The following is an 18585-nucleotide window of genomic DNA, read 5'->3' as shown; positions in this document are numbered from 1 at the left end:
TGATTTTTAGCTTTCTTTCTCCCCCACCCCATCCTAATCAGGACAACTCCATATTCCAATTCAGAGATTTTTATCCTGTGATCCTTTAAAAGTGGCACCTGATGATATCAAGTTACATATAAAAATTCTGCAATTTTTACATAAAAATGTGTACCAATGAGTTGTGCCCAATTAAGCATAAGCCAAGAAAGGCCTTAAGGATTTGAACCACTGAGCTAAAAGAGTAGAACCAAATTCCAACCGGTGCTGTGCAAAGACGCCTACTACAAATTCTGCATATGGCAGGAATGGGAACAGGAATTTCCCACCCCAGTCTCGACTTCCCCAAAAGTCCAAGCAGAAGCCATGCAGCAAGCCTTCTGGGAGAGCAGCGGCAGTTTCAGACCAGCAACGTCTCTTGCACAGGTTATTCCTGCTCGTCTCTGGGCGTTTTGTGTGCAGAGCCACCACAGACTGGAATGGTTGCCCCTATTAACCAGGGGGATCAGACAGCTTGCCCCGGGTAAGTATTTGGCAGAGCAGACAGTGGAGAACAGACTTTCTTGCTCATAGGCCTGTGCTTCAACTTGTTACACTTCCTAACCTCAGAAACAAGAGAAAGATAGTGGGCCGAATCTGCCTTTGTTTGTGCCTGTATTTTGTCCTTGCAGTCCAGGAAACTATCTGGCTTCCATTACTTCAGGTTCTTAGCACCTCCCCAAAAGATTATGGCTGGGAAGTATTTACAGGATTTACCTCACTTTACAGGTGGAAAATTCTGATGCTCTCAGCACTGTCACATAACTGCACTCATACTAACCCCGTTACCAGTGCACATACAGACCGTCTGTACTAAATGCAGGTTAACCTTGCCGAGATCATCATTAAAGGCTTTGTGTTAGAGCACGAGACTGAGAGGAACTTCACGCGTGCATCCGTTTTCTTAACAACCCTGCTAACAAGGGTACTAATGGTTATGAGCTTTTTATATTATGTGGACGCAAAGGGCCAGATTTTCAACAGACTTTAGGCAGTGCTTAAACCGATTAGGCGCCTACCTCCTATCGATGTCAAATCGAACCTGATTGGGCACTTTTGAAAATCTCGGCACCTCTTGGTGCCTAAACACGTTTAAAAAATCCGTCCCCAAAAGCCCCAACCTAGGGAGCGGAGCAGAGCTCAGATTAATGCAGAGGTTGCCAACCCTTTTCATAGCATTAGCCACTGTAAATAGCAAGAATGCCTCCCCTGCCATTGGCATTCTACACACAGTCCCAGAGCATTGTTCTAAGGGTCTGATACACTATGGTGCTGGCCAGAAACTGCCACTTGATTTCCTGGCATCAGTCACATGACCTAAGGCCAAATTCCAAAGGCAAATAAATACCCTGTCCATGTCCACTGACTCCAGTAGCTGCTGTTACAACAGTCCCTGTGGCAACGACAGCTATTGCTTACCTGGGAAAGTAACATGAGGGAAGCAGTTAATGTATTTCCAGCTGGCTTTGACATGTTAAGTGTTTTATCCTTTTATCAAAAAGTTAATCAGCAACATTAACTTTTGATCTTCATTTCATTTCCCCTTCTCAGCTGTCTCTCTCTCTTAGATGAAAACAAAGAGAGCCAGCCTCATGTGAGCAGCCATCTCTTACTGTGGACTGCACTTTGGGAAGAACTGAGTTAAAGGGTTTTCTCTCTTGTAAGAGCATCACGGGCTGAAAGATGGAATCTTCTGCACCAGCTGGCCCGGCTGGCTGTGCTTCTCTGTACATGGGGTTTAACCCAGTGGATTCATGAAGCGCATAGATCTGCTACGGAGATCTCTGTGCACTGCAGAGACCCCTGTGCAACCTCACCATAAATCTTTTTCCATCTATTTTATTATTATTTGTATTACACTAACACCTAGATCGGGTGCTAGGTGATGTACAGACACACTGTAAGGGACTATACCTGCCCCAAAGACATCATAGGCAAAATAGACAAGACAAAGAGTGGGATAGGAAATAGGCACAAAGCAACTATGCCACAGATAGGAAAAGACTAAGTTTTCTGACTGCCAGTCCAGGGCCCTATTTATGAGGCCACAGTATCTCTCTAGGGACCGAGTTACATTTGAGATCAGTGCATGAGTGGCTTGGAGAAGGCCTTCTCCATCATTGCTTTTGTCTGCATGAGCTTTGGTTTAGCATTCTACGTTTGAACTAGGTAGAAACAATTTTGATGCCGAATCCGGCATGTCACTTAGGCATATGTTGTCAAAAACTTCCATTACTTTTAACTCTGCAGACAGTTTCAAGGCGAAAACCTGTGCCAGGATTTTTACGCCGTTGAGAAATGTGTTTCTTGGCATGAAGATTCCTCCTCACCCCTGGCTGAAGGAGAAACATCTTTAGAAAGCAGCCCAAGCTAGTTTTGACTGGATAAATATACCTATTTCAGAGAAGCCGCATTGAGGGCCTGTAGGTATCAGATGAATACACCGGTATTTTCATCCTGGATTTATAGTCACTTTCTCTCCAATGCCTCACAACTGTTGGGGATTAGCTTGATGTTTATTGTGAGGGCCTATCACAAACATTAGAAAAATCTGCTACACTACTAATCTCCTGTTATGCTGAGAAGCAGCAGGGGACTCCATGGGGCTGGTGTTTGCCTGTACAGGAGGGTTGGAATAAAGCTGCTTTTGCTTTTCCCACTGATAGCTAAGCTAAAATTTGTTAAAGCTTTAGCTCATCTTGACAGCGTTCAAACCTTCTGTATCTTCCTGTAACTTGTATTGCCATCTTGCTGGCCTCCTTCCATAAAAATACAACTTACTCTTCTCCAGCAGTAGATTTCTGGCTACCATTGCTTCTCTCAATAAAACCTGCTCTTGTCCAAAGCCCGATATGAGTCACTGCAGAGTGCAAAACAGCCGCTGTTTACTCGTGTGGTCACTGCCCTGACACCATCAATTTGTTAAGTATTTTTGGAATACGAAAGGCATGGTGTGAAAACAACATGCTAGCTGATCTCTTTTTCACTAATGCGCATTCATTAACCTCTCACTGAGTCAGGGTATACGTCTGCATTGTCTCGGCAAAGTTAAAATAAGCACGTCTCGGTGTCATAATGTCGAATGTGAGCTGTGGGAGCCAAAGATTTTTGTTTTTAATAAAAGCAATGGTTTTAGAACATGGTGGTACATTTAGATTTTCTAACACAGTCTTTCCTCAGGTAAATTCTCGATGGGAACAGGGGTTTGTTTGCATAAGGACTGAGTGAAAGCTAAGAAAGGACCTCAGGATTTGGCCAAAGTTACTGAATCATATCATATAGTTGCATGCAGTAGATATCCATACTGGGAGGGTCTCTCTTATTAAAGAGATGAGAAAAAATGGAAAAATTCTGCTTCAGGTCTCGATGTCAACGACAAAGTTCAGCAAAACTCCAGCCCTCAGATGCACCTGTCCAATTTCTCGTCCTCAGAGCCTGCTTCTCCAGGGGCCAGAGCTTCACACTGGTGCCATGCTGTGGTCACGTTTCCTTCTCAATGCATACATCATGTCACTTGCAATGCACCTGACATTTCAATATAGTGTGTCTGCCAGACAAGACTTAGGCCTGGTCTATACCTAAAAATTAGATTAGGCCTAGCTGCATCACTCAGGGCTGTAAAAAATTCCGCATCCTATGCAATGCCCACTACCCCACACTGTAGATGCAGCTAGGTTGATGGCGAGGTGGATTAACTACATTGACAGAAAACCCCTTCCACTGCTGTAGGAAGCGTTTATGCTATGGCACTAGAGCAGCATATCTGTACCACCCGTAGGTGTGCCACTGTAGTGTAGACACACTCTTAGTATCAGGGTTGGGCACAGTAGACTAATGGGGCAGTTTCAGGCAGGATCAGGTCTCCGTGTTAACACAGATCCAGATAATGGAAGTGGAAGGATGTAGCAGCATGTGTGTTCTGGAGAAATTCATCATCTGGCAAAACACTGAATGTGAAATAAAGGAGTAATAGAATCACAGACGATTAAGGTTGGAAGAGACCTCAGGAGGTCATCTAGTCCAACCTCCTGCTCAAAGCAGGACCAACACCAGCTAAATCATCTCAGCCAGGGCTTTGTCATGCCAGGCCTCAAAAACCTCCAAGGATGGAGATTCCACCACCTCTCTAGGTAACCCATTCCAGTGCTTCACCACCCTCCTAGTGAAATAGTTTTTCCTAATAGCCAGCCTAGACCTCCCCCACTGCAACTTGAGACCATTGCTCCTTGTTCTGTCATTTGCCACCACTGAGAACAGCCGAGCTCCATCCTCTTTGGAACCCCCCTTCAGGTATTTTAAGGTTGCTATCAAATCCCCAACTCACTCTTCTCTTCTGCAGACTAAATAAGCCCAGTTCCCTCAGCCTTCCCTCGTAAGTCACGTGTCCCAGCCCCCTGATCATTTTCGTTGCTCTCTGCAGGACTCTCTCCAATTTGTCCACATCCCTTCTGTAGTGGGGGCCGCAAAACTGGACACAATACTCCAGATGTGGCCTCACCAGTGCCGAATAGAGGGGAATAATCCCTTCCCTCGATCTGCTGGCAATGCTCCTACTAATACAGCCCAATATACCATTAGCCTTCTTGGCAACAGGGGCACACTGCTGACTTATATCCAGCTTCTCATCCACTGTACTCCCCAGGTCCTTTTCTGCAGAACTGCTGCTTAGCTAGTCGGTCCCCAGCCTGTAGCAGTGTGTAGCCAGACAGCCAGCCCCCCCCCTCAGACCAGCATTGCTGGAAACACAGGAGGAAGCCGGAACAGGGCACTTAACATATATTCCAGCACAGCCTTTGAAGCTGTGAAAGCACAGGTGTGCTGCTACAATGTGCCTCTGGGAGCAGATACAAGGATTAAGCTCACAGCAGGCAGAGGCCCTGTGACAGACATGGCTCTTAGCCCCTACTAAATAGCGTGATGCACACACACCAACATCCTAGGTGGGAAAATATTTACCCTGATAAAAGAAATGTCCAGTAGTCGAAACTTATTGTTTCTCTCCCTTGCAAGTGTAAACTACTCTTGCAAAAGCTGGCGTCACCCCGACAGACCAGCCTCAATTTGGCATAAGAAAGGAGAAAGAGAATAAAGGAGTACAGAGGTATAAGTAGGGGACCTACAGCACCATGATTTTTGAGTGCTTTTCACTATCTATCTGCTGGTCAGATAAGTGACAGCCTCCCAAGGCTTCTGCAGCTAAGAGGGTCCCTACGCCTTGTCCCTTATTCGTCTTTCCGTGGAATTGAGTGACCGATCCTGGCTTGGCACCACTGGAATCGAGAGATGCAAGGAGGGTAAGAAGCACCCACACCTGATCTCCTATCTTTAGCGTACACATATTTTGAAATAGAGCTCTATACTTTGCTTTCTTTCTTTGGGATTGTGGCTTCAGTTTTGTAACTTGTTTGTGTGTGTAACATCTGTACATTTAAATAAGTAGGCACTAGCAATTTTGTAACCACATGATTAGAATCTAGCTTAATAAATTTTGGTAACCATTTATGCATAAGCCTGACTTGTTTTCTCTGGTTTACTGTAAAGCAGCCAACACAATTAAAGAACCTCAGCTGTTTTGGCTCTAAAGCCTGGCCATTAGGTGAGAGTACTAAGAGCCTAGCGTTGAGTTGTGCCGCCTCCATGGGGCAAACTCTTGGGGCACCTGTCAGTCAATCCTGGCTGCCCGCTGCGAAGGAGCTCTGAGCTCTAGCAGTTAAAGTCACGGGTGTGGAGAGGCTCTTAGTGCTGCCATTGGGGCACCTGTCAGTCAGTATTGACTGCCCGCTGCGAAGGAGCTCTGAGCTCTAGCAGTTAAAGTCACGGGTGGTTAAGACCTTGGGGCATCCGTCAGCCTAGCCCGGGCTGCCCGCCGCGAAGGGACAGTGCGTCCTAGCGGTTAAAGTCACGGATGGTATAAACGGGCATAGCTGGCACCTCACCAAACATCCTTGGCCGTCGGCTAACACAGTGCACAGGATTCTTCCATCCTAAGTGCAGCACTCTGCACTTGTCCTTGTTGAACCTCATCAGATTTGTTTTGAACCAATCCTCCAATTTCGCTAGGTCACTCTGGACCCTATCCCTACCCTCCAGCGTATCTACCTCTCCCGCCAGCTTAGTGTCATCCGCGAACTTGCTGAAGGTACAATTCATCCCATCATCTAGATCATTAATAAAGATGTTGAACAAAACCAGCCCCAGGACTGACCCCTGGGGCACTCCACTTGATACCAGCTGCCAACTAGACATCGAGCCGTTGATCGCTACCCATTGTGCCAGACAATCTAGCCAGCTTTCTATCCAATTTATAGTCCATTCATCCAATCCATACTCTTTTAACTTGCTGGCAAGAATACTGTCGGAGACCGTACCAAAAGCTTTGCTAAAGTCAAGATATATCACGTCCACCACTTTCCCCATATTCACAGAGCCAGTTATCTCATCATAGAAGGCAATCAGGTTGGTCAGGCATGACTTGCCCTTGGTGAATCCATGTTGACTGTTCCTGATCACCTTCCTCTCCTCCAAGTGCTTCAAAATGGATTCCTTGAGGACCTGCTCCATGATTTTCCAGGGACTGAGGTGTGGCTGACCGGTCTGTAGTTCCCCAGGTTCTCCTTCTTCCCTTTTTAAAAGATGGGCACTATATTTGCCTTTTTCCAATTGTTCAGGACCTCCCCTGATTGCCACGAGTTTTCAAAGATAATGGCCAATGGCTCTACAACTGCAATCACATCAGCCTGTTAAGGAACAGATTAAGAGAGAGGAATGGAAGAATCATGACCTTGAGATTGACACACTGGGCTGTGATTCAGAAGATTTGGGCTCCACTTCTGAGATCTCCCACAGATTTCCTTTGTTAAGTGACTTGAGCAAGTCACTTAAACTCTCCATGCTTCAGCTCCCCATCTGAAAAGTGAGGATAACAACACTACCTTTCTCCTACTTTGTCTATTGTAAACTCTTCAGGTCAAGGACTGCATCTCGCTCTGGGTTTCAACAGCGCCTACCACAATGGAGCCTGACCTCAGCTCTGGTCGCTAGTCGCTATCATAGTACAAGTAATGAATAACAACAGTACATCCACTGGGACCCATAATACGCAAGGCTGGTTTCTTGTACGCACATTTTTCACACTAGTTTCATGCATTTTTAAGCTATTCATCTTAGCAGAGAAAGACAGTTTAGAAAGAGAATCCTGATCCCTCTTCTTTTTTGCCAGGAGGGGAGCTGAAGAAGGGGGAAAAGATCAGCGGTGTTTCAGAAACGTGAAGGAAAAAGTCATATTGTACGAACTGTTTCAGCTTGCGAAGGCTGTGTTTATAAATGGCTTCTCAGCAAGCAGGGGTGGTGTTAAGAACATTATTATGTATTTGATGCTGATGTAATTAGGAAGCTGGTGGCAGATGTTGCTTCCTTTTCACCAAGCTATAAAACATTCAATTTACAGACCGTGATGCAGTAAAATGGCACAAAATTCAACCTGTCAATCTGAATAATGTTGGGAATGATTAAGTGAGCAATATACTGAAACTATACAATTTACGAATGCACAGGAATCACAAGGGATGAGTGTGGGGCAAACCACAGAGGGGAAACTGACATTCTGGTCTATTCTTCCCTTACTGTGACCCCCTAATTAATACTCATACACCATAAAGAACAGCAGCTGCATATCAGTCTTCCCAGCCCAGCTTCAATATGAGGGAGTCAGGGTTTGACCCAAGGTCCACAGACGTCATTCTAATGACTTCATTGGGTTATCTCTGGCCCTCTGGATAGTGCTAATGTAAAATACAGAGGGGTTTTGCTCCCTGATATGTGCACATCACTGCATCTGAAGTCAGTCAATAGGAGATGTATGCTTACATGTCTTCCAGCAGTATTTGTTCCATCACTGCAGTAAAATGACAATGATCATAGTTGTCGCTGTGTTACAGGTTTACAAGAAATATTTTGCCATCAAAATATTACACTGAAAAACCAACGACTCCCACCAATTATCTAAAAATCTGCTGATAAGTGTGCTACTGAAAGAAGCCCAATTTATAGATGACGGTGAGGCACTAAATCAATTACCAGTACATAGCTTGCAAGAGCAAGGTCACCTTGCTGGGGGAATGTTCCTGTTTACGCTCATATCTGTAAATTTTGTTTGAGAGGGAAAAATGAAACACTGATTAGCATGAATTTGGTAGCCAGTCTGAAGCAGAATGTAAATCAGAAATCGGAAGATTTACGGCCTATTAAATTGAACTCCAATCAAAATCCCATCCAGGCAACAGTTCCCCAAGGGCTTCCATTTGTTAACATCACTTTTTTTTTTTTTTTAATAACTTTCTTTTTCATGTATCAGCAGCAGTAATAAAAGCCCTTTGGTATCAAGCAGAGCAGAAAACACATTATTTACCTTAAAATGCCGTCACTGCTTGGAACCATAATGAACTAGAGCCATCAAGTGCAACACTGAGAAAACACTCAGGTATGAATCCACAGATGCCAAACTTCTCTCTTAATCTGGAAAGAAATTCTGTTCTCATTAAACTGATTTAAGTCTGGAGTATTTCCATTGAATGCAGTGAAGTTACTTGAGATCAACATTGGTGTGAGACCAGAATCTAACCCCGATGTCTATACATTTTAGTTCCTATGCTACTCATGCCGGCTAGACGGTCTCAACCATAACGCCGCCTGTTTAAGGAACACAGGATGGGGCTCCGCTGTATATCTGTAGCCAATTATTATTAGAATGATAGAAATACCGAAAAGGATGCATAAACTCCAGGTGCTCTTGACATAGCTTTAAAATACATTCTAAGTGAAGCAGTACACGTCAAGATAACTCACCACCTGTAGCGAGCGGGGCAACTAAAGACGTTAATTCACCATTCTTTACCCGTACAATCTCTCTCTCCCACCCGTTTTCAAACACCTGGCAAATAATCATGGGCAATAAACGAACTGTCCTGGGTGTGTATATAAAACGATGACATTTTTTGTTTTGTTTTAAGGACATTGAAAATTAAAGCATAAAAATGGGAGAAACTTGAGAGCCCTTGAAAAAATGGAAGAATTTTTACTTATGATTCGGCAAGCACTAACAGTGCACTCAGAACGCTACAAAACACAAAACCCTGGTCCCTGGTCCAAGGCATTTACAAACTACACACCTGATCCAAAGACCACTGCAGTGAATGGCAGTCATTTGGTTGACTTCAGCGGGCTAGAAAAGACTGCACTGAGAAAGGTGATCACTTAGGCCAGATCTACACTATAAACTTACACCCACACCCCTGAGTGATAGAGTTATGCCAGCCTAACCCCCAGTGTAGACAGCACGGTGTTGGTGAGAGAGCTTCTCCCGTCGACATAGCTACTGCCTCTTGCAGAGGTGGATTAATGGGAGGAGCTCTCCTCTCAGCGTAGTAGCGTCTTCACTGAAGCGCTAGAGCAACACAAGTGCAGCTGTTCTAAGTGGAGACATGCCCTTAGATTCCTTTATGTGGACAGGAACGCTGGTGACGTTATATCGATCTGGGCTGGCCGTTATATGAATCATGGAAGAGAGGGGGTTTTAAGAAAGATTTAAAGAGATTTTAATGATGATTTAAAAGCTCTAAATTAAAATTGTTTTGGGACTTGTACAATGATATCTGCTTGGCATGCAACATTCTCCTAATTGTTCTTAAATTAAGAAATCCAACTTTAGAATTTTGATATACTAAATAAATGTATATGATGCACCTACCTTCTGCAGCTTCTGTCACACACAGGAAGCCATTGAATTAACTTCTGTGATTACGTTTCACCATTACATACCCCGCAACCACTATTACTGAGTCAAAATGAATTACAAAGACATAAGAGAAACTGATTTACTGATTGTTTTAAAGGCAGTGTCTTTTAGCATTATTATTTTAACATTTGAAGTCTGAGTCTGCATTACTGCACTTTTAATCCACAGCTAGTCAAAAGACTGAAAATGTGGCTCCGAATCTTAAGAACACCCTGTAGCTCACGAAAGCTTATGCTCAAATAAATTGGTTAGTCTCTAAGGTGCCACAAGTACTCCTTTTCTTTTTGCAAATACAGACTAACACGGCTGCCACTCTGAAAAATGAAAGAAATGTTTCAGATCACGTCTGAGGACATATCCCTGACCCCAGCGAGAAAAGTGATCATTTAACAACCGATTTTCTCTTTGAAATGGATATTACTTTGATAGTGGGAGCTGTCCCTCCCGGCCCCCCAGTTCCTCCCTTCCATTCAAAGCCTGGTTTCGACCTTTGCAGTAAGTTTCTTCTGTTCTTGTTTAGGTTGCTTTTGACACCTTGGTGTTTTCCTTTGACTACTGGGGCCTGATTCTCTACTGCCTTCCATCTTGTCTGGAGTATGAAATGGCACCAAATCAGAGCAGCCACCAAATCAGCAATCTCCACAATGTGGAAATTGCACCTCCAAGCAGTGTACAGTCAGGATGTGTCTACACAACAATAGCTGCACATGGGGCTAGCCCAGCCGAGCTAGCTTGAACCCAGCGAGTGCAGGTAAAGCAGCACTTCAGACAGTGCAGCACAGGCTTCGGCGCGGTGGTGGTGGGGCAGGTGTCCAGCATGGGCCCCGACTACATACTTGGCTTGCTAGCCTGCGCTGAAGCCCACACTGCTCTGTGCTAGCTGGATTCAAGCTTTCGACATACCCTCTGGCCCCTAGTCTCAGTTACACCAATGGAAATCGGGGGGTAACTTTACTGAAATCAATGGAAAGTCACACTGGTATAACAGTGCTTTGGCTGAAATCAGAATCAGGCCCCTTGATGCTACAATGCTGTCAGCCTTGTAGCCGTGCAGATGCCTCTCTTTCCGTCTGAAAGAAGGCCAGCTCCACTTGATGCTTACAGAATTACAGCTGAAAACCCATAAATGAAACAGAAACGCAGTGCGAGGTCCACTCTCACGTCAGCTCAGATAAACAGGCCCCAACAAGTATAAAAGTCTTCCGCACCAAGCAAAGCAATTCCACTATTTATGCAGAGGGGAAAAAAGAAAGCTGTATATCAACAGATAATTACAAGCACAGCTGTATCTGTCCCTGCTGATTACTTGCAGCTAGGTTTGAAGATTCTGTCATCACGCAGCAGGTTGCTCCGAAAGCTGCATGTCACAACACTTCAATCACAGTTCTTTCATTTATTAGCACCTACTGTTACCGGTCTCCTAGTCGAAAATCTTAACATGCATTTGTAAATTGGTCTCTGGAGTCTGTCAGAGAGATTTAAAAAGCAATAAATCATATTACAGATACACACACACACCCCCACATATATATTATATGTGTATATACACACATATATATATACACACACAGACCCACACAAAATATGTACATAAATAACTGACTGTAAAGATTATTTATAACTAATTACCCCAGGAAGAACCAAATCCTACAGCCCACATACATCAGTAATCACTGAACAGCAGCACCAGCACGGCTAGGTACAGTATGTCTGGTAATTAAATATTCATGGTAAATAGGCCCCATGGCCTGTGATGGGATATTAGATGGGGTGGGATCTGAGTTACCCAGGAAAGAATTTTCTGTAGTATCTGGCTGATGAATCTTGCCCATATGCTCAGGGTTCAGCTGATCGCCATATTTGGGGTCGGGAAGGAATTTTCCTCCAGGGCAGATTGAAGAGGCCCTGGGGGGTTTTCGCCTTCCTCTGTAGCATGGGGCACGGGTCACTTGCTGGAGGATTCTCTGCTCCTTGAAGTCTTTAAACCATGATTTGAGGACTTCAATAGCACAGACATAGGTGAGAGGTTTTTTGCAGGAGTGGTGGGTGAAATTCTGTGGCCTGCGCTGTGAAGGAGGTCAGACTAGATTATCATAATGGTCCCTTCTGACCTAAATATCTATGAATCTATGTCAATTTTTCACTATTGTTAAGTATACCATATTGCAATTCATATCTGAGCAGTTACCTGATTAGCACAGAAATCCTACAGATTTTGATTTTTTTAAGAATCCCTGGGTTCGATGCATCCCTTAGATTTATGGTCCCTGGAAAATAAGCGGTCCCCACTGCCCTGGTATGTACAGATGCAGATTAAATACTATAAACAATAGCATTTAGCACTCATCATTGATTTTCATCTGTGACTCTCCAAGAGCTTTACAAAAAATTTTAGAGATGGAAGAACAGAGAGGCTAAGAGACCTGCTCAAGTTCACATGAGCAAGTCAGTGGAACAGAACCCAAATATGCTGACTCTGGAACCAAGGCCCTAGCTCCAGGAACACACTGGGCATGTCTACACTGCAACAAAAGACCCGCAGCAGGCCCGAGTCAGCTTACTTGGGTTTGTGGGGCTCAGGCTGGGGGGCTATAAAACTGCAGTGTTGACAATCTGGCTTGGGCTGGATCCTGGGCTCTGGGACCTCGTGACGGGAGAGGGACGCAGAGCCTGGGCTCCAGCTTTAGCCCAAACGTCTACACTGCAATTTCATATACGTGCAGTCTGAACCACATGAGCCTGAGTCAGCTGATCCAGGCCAGCTTCAGCTGTGCCGGGGGTCTTTTATCACAGAGTAGACCAGGGATCGGCAACCTTTGGCACGTGGCCCATCAGGGAAATCCGCTAGCGGGCCAGGACGGTTTGTTTACCTGCTGCGTCCACAGGTTCCGCCGATTGCAGCTCCCACTGGCCGCGGTTCACTGTTCCAGGCCAATGGGGGCTGCAAAACGGTGTGGGCCAAGGGATGTGCTGGCTGCCGCTTCCCGCTGATCCCCGGGGTAGACGTACCCTAAGGGCCAAATTCTGACCTCCACCAATGCAAGAGTGACAGTCCAAAGGTGCTGTGTCAGTGTAACCAAGAACAGAATTTGGCCTTAAATACAGATCCCTGTTAACGAGGATAAGGACTTATTTTCTCTTCTCATTCCCCAGAGCATTCCAAATCAGAGAGAAGGTTCCTCTTCTATATGGATGTAGGCATAGTCTGTAACAAAAACTCGCTCTCAAGCTTCTGGTCTTACATACCCTTCCAGAGCACCATCTGCACCTGTTCTCAGTGCAGCCACCTGTTATTATGGCATGCTTCCATCCAGCAGCGTAGAAATGCAGGCTTTTAATGAGCTAGCTAACCCATTGCTATTCTAAGGAACAGCTAGCAAGAGATGATAAAGCAGCAACATAGTCGGTAACCAGCCTGGAGTTTAAATGTATTAACTCTGTAATATGCTCAGCCCATGCAAGTTAAATGATCTTTCGGTCAGCTAAGCAGTCTTCTATTTTCACAGGCTAGATTAAGTATACAAAGAGACTTGGCTGGCATTTAAAATAATGCAGCAAGTTTATAGCTGAATAATAAACCTCCTCTCATTCCCGGAAGTCTCAATTGTAGCCCCAAACAATGACTCCTTTCTCTACTGCAGCTCCATAATTAAGGATCTATGACTCATTGGAAATGGGCCCAGTGTCAAAGCAACATAAGCCTGACTTCTTTGAGCGTTGGGGATGTTCAGATCTGCATTTGGGGCAGATTTTCCCCATTGGGTGCAGCAGGATGAGGGTGCAGTGAGGAAGTCTGCTCCGGCTCCCTGAGTTTTTGCACCAGTGCTGATGCAGGTTAGACTGCTGGCTTGTGGTAGGTGCTTGTGGTCCCCATGGAGTTCACTTTTAAAAAGTGACAGTTAGAGAATTGGTCTTTAGGGCAAACAAACTGGATGGGCCACTTTTCCGTGATCATCACTAGAAGTCTGTCTTCAAAAGGGACTGCCAGTATCAGTTCTTTGCTTATTATCAGGACACAATCTACATGAAATTATGGCTTTGCTATTAGCAACTTTGGTCTCTTAGGAACATAGGCATTGCCAGACTGGATCAGAACTGTGGGTCATCTAGGCCAGTATCTTGTCTCTGACAGAGCCAGTACCAGATGTTTCAAAGGAAGATGTCAGAACACCACAGTAGGCAGATGAGAGATGAATCTGCCTCCCACACAGGTCTCTAATAGTTTGAGACTTGCTTATGAAGCATGAGGTTTAATAATCCTTCCAAAATGTTTATCGTCATCAGGTATGATAGATTTCAGAGTAACAGCCATGTTAGTCTGTATTCACAAAAAGAAAAGGAGTACTTGTGGCACCTTAGAGACTAACCAATTTATTTGAGCATAAGCTTTCGTGAGCTACAGCTCACTTCATCCGATGCATACTGTGGAAACTGCCTATTTCATCCGATGAAGTGAGCTGTAGCTCACGAAAGCTTATGCTCAAATAAATTGGTTAGTCTCTAAGGTGCCACAAGTACTCCTTTTCTTTTCAGGTATGACAGAGAATTCTGGATATTCTTGATATCCATATAAAAATCAAAATCTTTGTAATCTGACCAGCACCAGCCCTTTTAGATGAAATCCCGTGAGCCTCGTGAAAGCGAAGTGATAGGAGGAACTGAGTTCAAAAATAAGGGGACAAATCCCTCATTGGTATAACTCCACTGACTTCAGTGGCATTAAAATCAGGGATGAATTTGGCCCTAGATAGGCACAGGATGAATTAAATCTTGAACTGTAACTGCTGACCGCCTAACTCTTCAGCCGTCAAGATGTGGTTTACAAAGCCAATTTCCAGAGGATCAGACTGCATGAGCATACTGCAAAGATTTTTCCCACCTAATCCACATTAATTCGATTCTCTTTTGAAGTGCTCTTTAAATGACACTGTCAAGTCATGTATGGCTCCAAAATTCTATAGATCATACTAGGAAATGTGATCCAGAAAACACTGTAGTGTTTTTTTAACTGACCATTCCAGCAATTGATTTATCTACCCAGATACAGTACTAACACAGTCTCCTTCACCGTAATATCTGAGTAAATGCCAATTATTTAAAAATACAAATAATCTCTCACTTTCTTTTTCCTCCTTCACATTCTATAGGAGAAATGGCTTGATTAGTTCATAGGGATTGGTGTGTGTATGTTCATAAAGAACAAATTATTAATCCTCCAATCTCAGATATCGCAATACATCCAAAAATATAGCATAAGTGCAAAGCTCAGTTTATATATAGGACCTACATGAAATGCTGCATTGTTCATTTGAGTTATTTCTTGCACAACTGATTTAAAACAAACAAACAAAAAAAACCACCAACAAGCATTACTTCTTGATACTACCTTAGTAGCAAATTTTGCCTGGGGCCTAAAAGAGCTTGATATGAAACTCGAATGAACAGCAAAGTTATTACCTCATAGTTAAAACAACTACACTCAAAATTGTAGAGTATGAACCTCAGCCTGTTGACACGCCAGTCCGGCAGTGTGCACACACGCTTAATTTTAAGCCTGTGAGTAGTTCACTTCAATGGAAATGCTTGCACACCTGAAGATGATGCATGTCAGTAAATATTTGTAGTATTTGCAGAACCAGGAATCTAAGGCCTTCCCACAAAATGTTGGTACCTACAGCATTTCAAGCACCTGAATTTTCAGATAGTACGTACTTGCAAAAACTTGGATTTCTGCATCTGTGCATGCAAATCAGGTAATTAGATGTGTGGGTCACATGCACAAATTAGCCTGGTGTACACACACACAGACAATCTTACTCTTGTTGAACAGCACCTTACTCCACAGGCATTTTTGACTGAAATCAATGTGACTATCTATGCAATGAAAGTGAGGGTATCAGAATCTGGCTCTCTAATATGTAAAATACTTGCAAATTAGAAGCTGCTCTTGAAAATTTGGTCCGGGAATCACTACATTCTTGCAAAAGCACTAATGCCAGAGGCTGAGTCACATGACGTGCCTAGAAACATTTATTTGGTCGAATTTCAGAGTAGCAGCCGTGTTATGTCAAACGATCATTTAAAATTGAACAGCATTCTAAGAAATGAGCCAGTCTCCTGCTTCAAATAAAGGACAATGAACAATGTGCACAAATTACTGCCCTCACTGACTTGCTTTCAATTTAAGCCAATGGCTATGAGGTATATGGTATATTTCCAATGTAATACGTAGGAGTTATGCATATGCAAGGAGGGAAGGATAGACCCCAGAGCCTATTTTGGAGGTATTTAACATTGACATACAGAGATTGGTGAACTCTTACAACAGAAATGTTAACGAGAGTTGTATGAGTGGTCCTTACTAGTCCACGTGCAAAAGACTCTTTAATTTTGCCCCTGGGAGAGAACTGGAGAAGGAACAACTCTGGACAAATGTCAATCACTTGGCTTAATGCTTAGTTGGAAAGTCCTCTTATATTGTAGTGATGGGTCGCAAGCATGAATTTTATGAACCTAGTTTGGTAGATTTCAGCTTTAAAAATCTAATTGTCACCATGGCAAATAAACTGACCCCTTGGTGCAGCCTGAGAATCTGATTAAGAATAAATACTATCACTGTGAAGAAAAGAGGTTACTGAAACTACTGATGTAATAAAGGCTAAATATTCATGGTCTAAAGCAAATATAATAAAGAGATTTGTTTGGAAAATTCATTAAAACCTTTGGGTAAAATTTTCAGAAGTCCCTAACTCAGCTCCAAGGCTGGGGATGGGGCTGGGGAAGAGGTGCCTCTCACTGGCTGCGGCAGGTCCAGGGCTGGGGCAGGGGAGAGGCGCCTCTCCCCAGCTGCACAACCCTTGATAGCCTGCTGCACGGCCACACAGTTTAGGGGGAACTTGGACTAGAAGGGGTGTAAATTTTAGTCTGTGCTGGTGTGTTTCGCACTAATTGGCCCACGTGGAACCTGCTGGCATGCATTAAAAGTTTCCTAGTGAGTGTTAATGTAGTCCTGTTTCAAACACACTACATGAATGCACACTATAGAATTTTTAGTGTGCACCAGCAGGGTCCACACAGACCAATTAATGCATGACACACTAATGCGGAATAAAATTTACACCCCTCTGGTGCAGACTAAAGCACCACATAGAATGCCTGTAGGAACTTATGAGCCTAAGTCCTATTGAAAGTCAATGGGACTTACGCTTTTAAGTGTCCAAGTCACTTTTGAAACTAGGACAGGCACTTTTGAAAATGTCACCCTTCATCTCTATAAAGTATGCCAACAAAAGATCAGATCCTCAGCTAGTGAAAACTGGCATTGCTCCCTCAGCAATGAATTTTCCTACATTGAAGAGCAATGCCATTATATTTTGGGTTTGGTTCTAGTTTGTTCTAGTCTTTGGCAGGGCACTTGAAGATCTGGGATGCTTCTCATACATTCTTTTAAATTCCAAGACTTCTTTTCAAAGCATCAGCTATATTTTTTAAATAAATAGTGATGATATTTCCTTTATGACACTCAATTATCAAGGGACCATGTTTAAAAGGGAACTAGTGTGCTAACCATCCTGAAACCCCTGAGAAAAGAATACTTGCTCTCTCCATGGAGAGGAGGAGAAGGAAAGAAAAAGAAAGTGAAAGGTAATGACAGGATAATCAACAGCTCTCCAGAGATATCAGCTTATAGGGCATAACCATAGTATATCTATTACAACTTGTTTGCATATCAAGAGAATTCAGTGGGAGGTCTGACAGCAAAGTGCAGCCTTTGTAAATATGGTTCTCTGTAAAGCTGAGAATTTGTTCAAATGTAAAACCAATCTTCCTAACATTTAACTTGGCAACCAACTACTAAATAACACCAATATATCTATTTGGGGCAGCTTGTGCTGTGAAATCACTTCCTATAGCTGTTTTTTTCTGTATTCTGCAGAGTCTCCTGAGACTCAGAGAAACGACCTGTTCTTCCACTCCTCTAAGGGACTACACAGATGGGAATCCCCACTCTGAATATCAGAGAATGTTGAATACTCATATTTTCATGCAGCATGGTAGAGTTGGGAAGATTTTAAACGTTTAACAGAAAGAAACTGAAGCTGCCCGGGAGAAATGCTGCCATTGTATGTTATGGGAATAAGAAGGTGGACTGGAATTTGGTTTTAGACATCAAAATCTCATCCACAGCCTTGTTGGATAGGCCTGCAGCCATATCATCTTAAATAGTGATCTCATCAGATCTCGGAACTGTGCAGGGTCAGCCAGTTCCAGTCAGTGCTTGGATGGGAGACCTTCTAGGAAAACTCAGGAAGCCATGTTGGTGTTTCACGGTGACACTCCTTCTCTGGAGTCAGTACTTAACCCATTTCCTTCCTGGAAGTAATGAACACTGTGCTGCTGGAAGTTCTGTCTATCTGAATGAGACATAAACCAAAGGGAAAATCCTGGTTCCACTGAAGCCAATTGCAAAACTTCCATTCATTTCAATAGGGCCAGATTTTCACCCAATTTATGATTATTAAAGATCCCACAGCAATTTTTGCAAGAGCAGAGGTGTCAGTCCCAGTGCCTTGGCCAGATTCCAGCATTGACCCCCCCCACCGATTGATTCATTTTGATATAGATTTCTTCTTCTCTTCCTGTCCTAAGTGGTTTTACAATGTTGCCATAGACTATAGGCAAAAGGGGGTTCCAAAGAGGATGGCTCTAGACTGTTCTCAATGGTAGCAGATGACAGAACGAGGAGTAATGGTCTCAAGTTGCAGTGGGGGAGG

The 18585-nt window shown here is 43.7% G+C and overlaps 1 protein-coding gene across 12 annotated transcripts in view; it reads right to left on the bottom strand.

Moving 5' to 3' along the window:
• Positions 1 to 18585, bottom strand: part of RASGEF1C (RasGEF domain family member 1C) — a 116516-nt gene that overhangs the window by 56519 nt on the left and 41412 nt on the right. For 2 of the 12 annotated variants that reach the window (XM_073355426.1, XM_073355427.1), the window contains exon 2: positions 8426 to 8532. The exons of the other annotated variants lie outside the window; for them this stretch is intronic. The gene's annotated coding sequence lies outside the window, so the exon portion shown is untranslated. The remainder of the gene's footprint in view (positions 1 to 8425; positions 8533 to 18585) is intronic. 12 annotated transcript variants of the gene reach the window in all.

The sequence above is a fragment of the Lepidochelys kempii genome, chromosome 8 (genome assembly GCF_965140265.1).
Source record: "Lepidochelys kempii isolate rLepKem1 chromosome 8, rLepKem1.hap2, whole genome shotgun sequence".
Lineage (NCBI taxonomy): Eukaryota > Metazoa > Chordata > Testudines > Cheloniidae > Lepidochelys > Lepidochelys kempii.
Note: the sequence above shows the minus strand (reverse complement) of the source record. Positions and strands in the feature narration are given on the sequence as shown.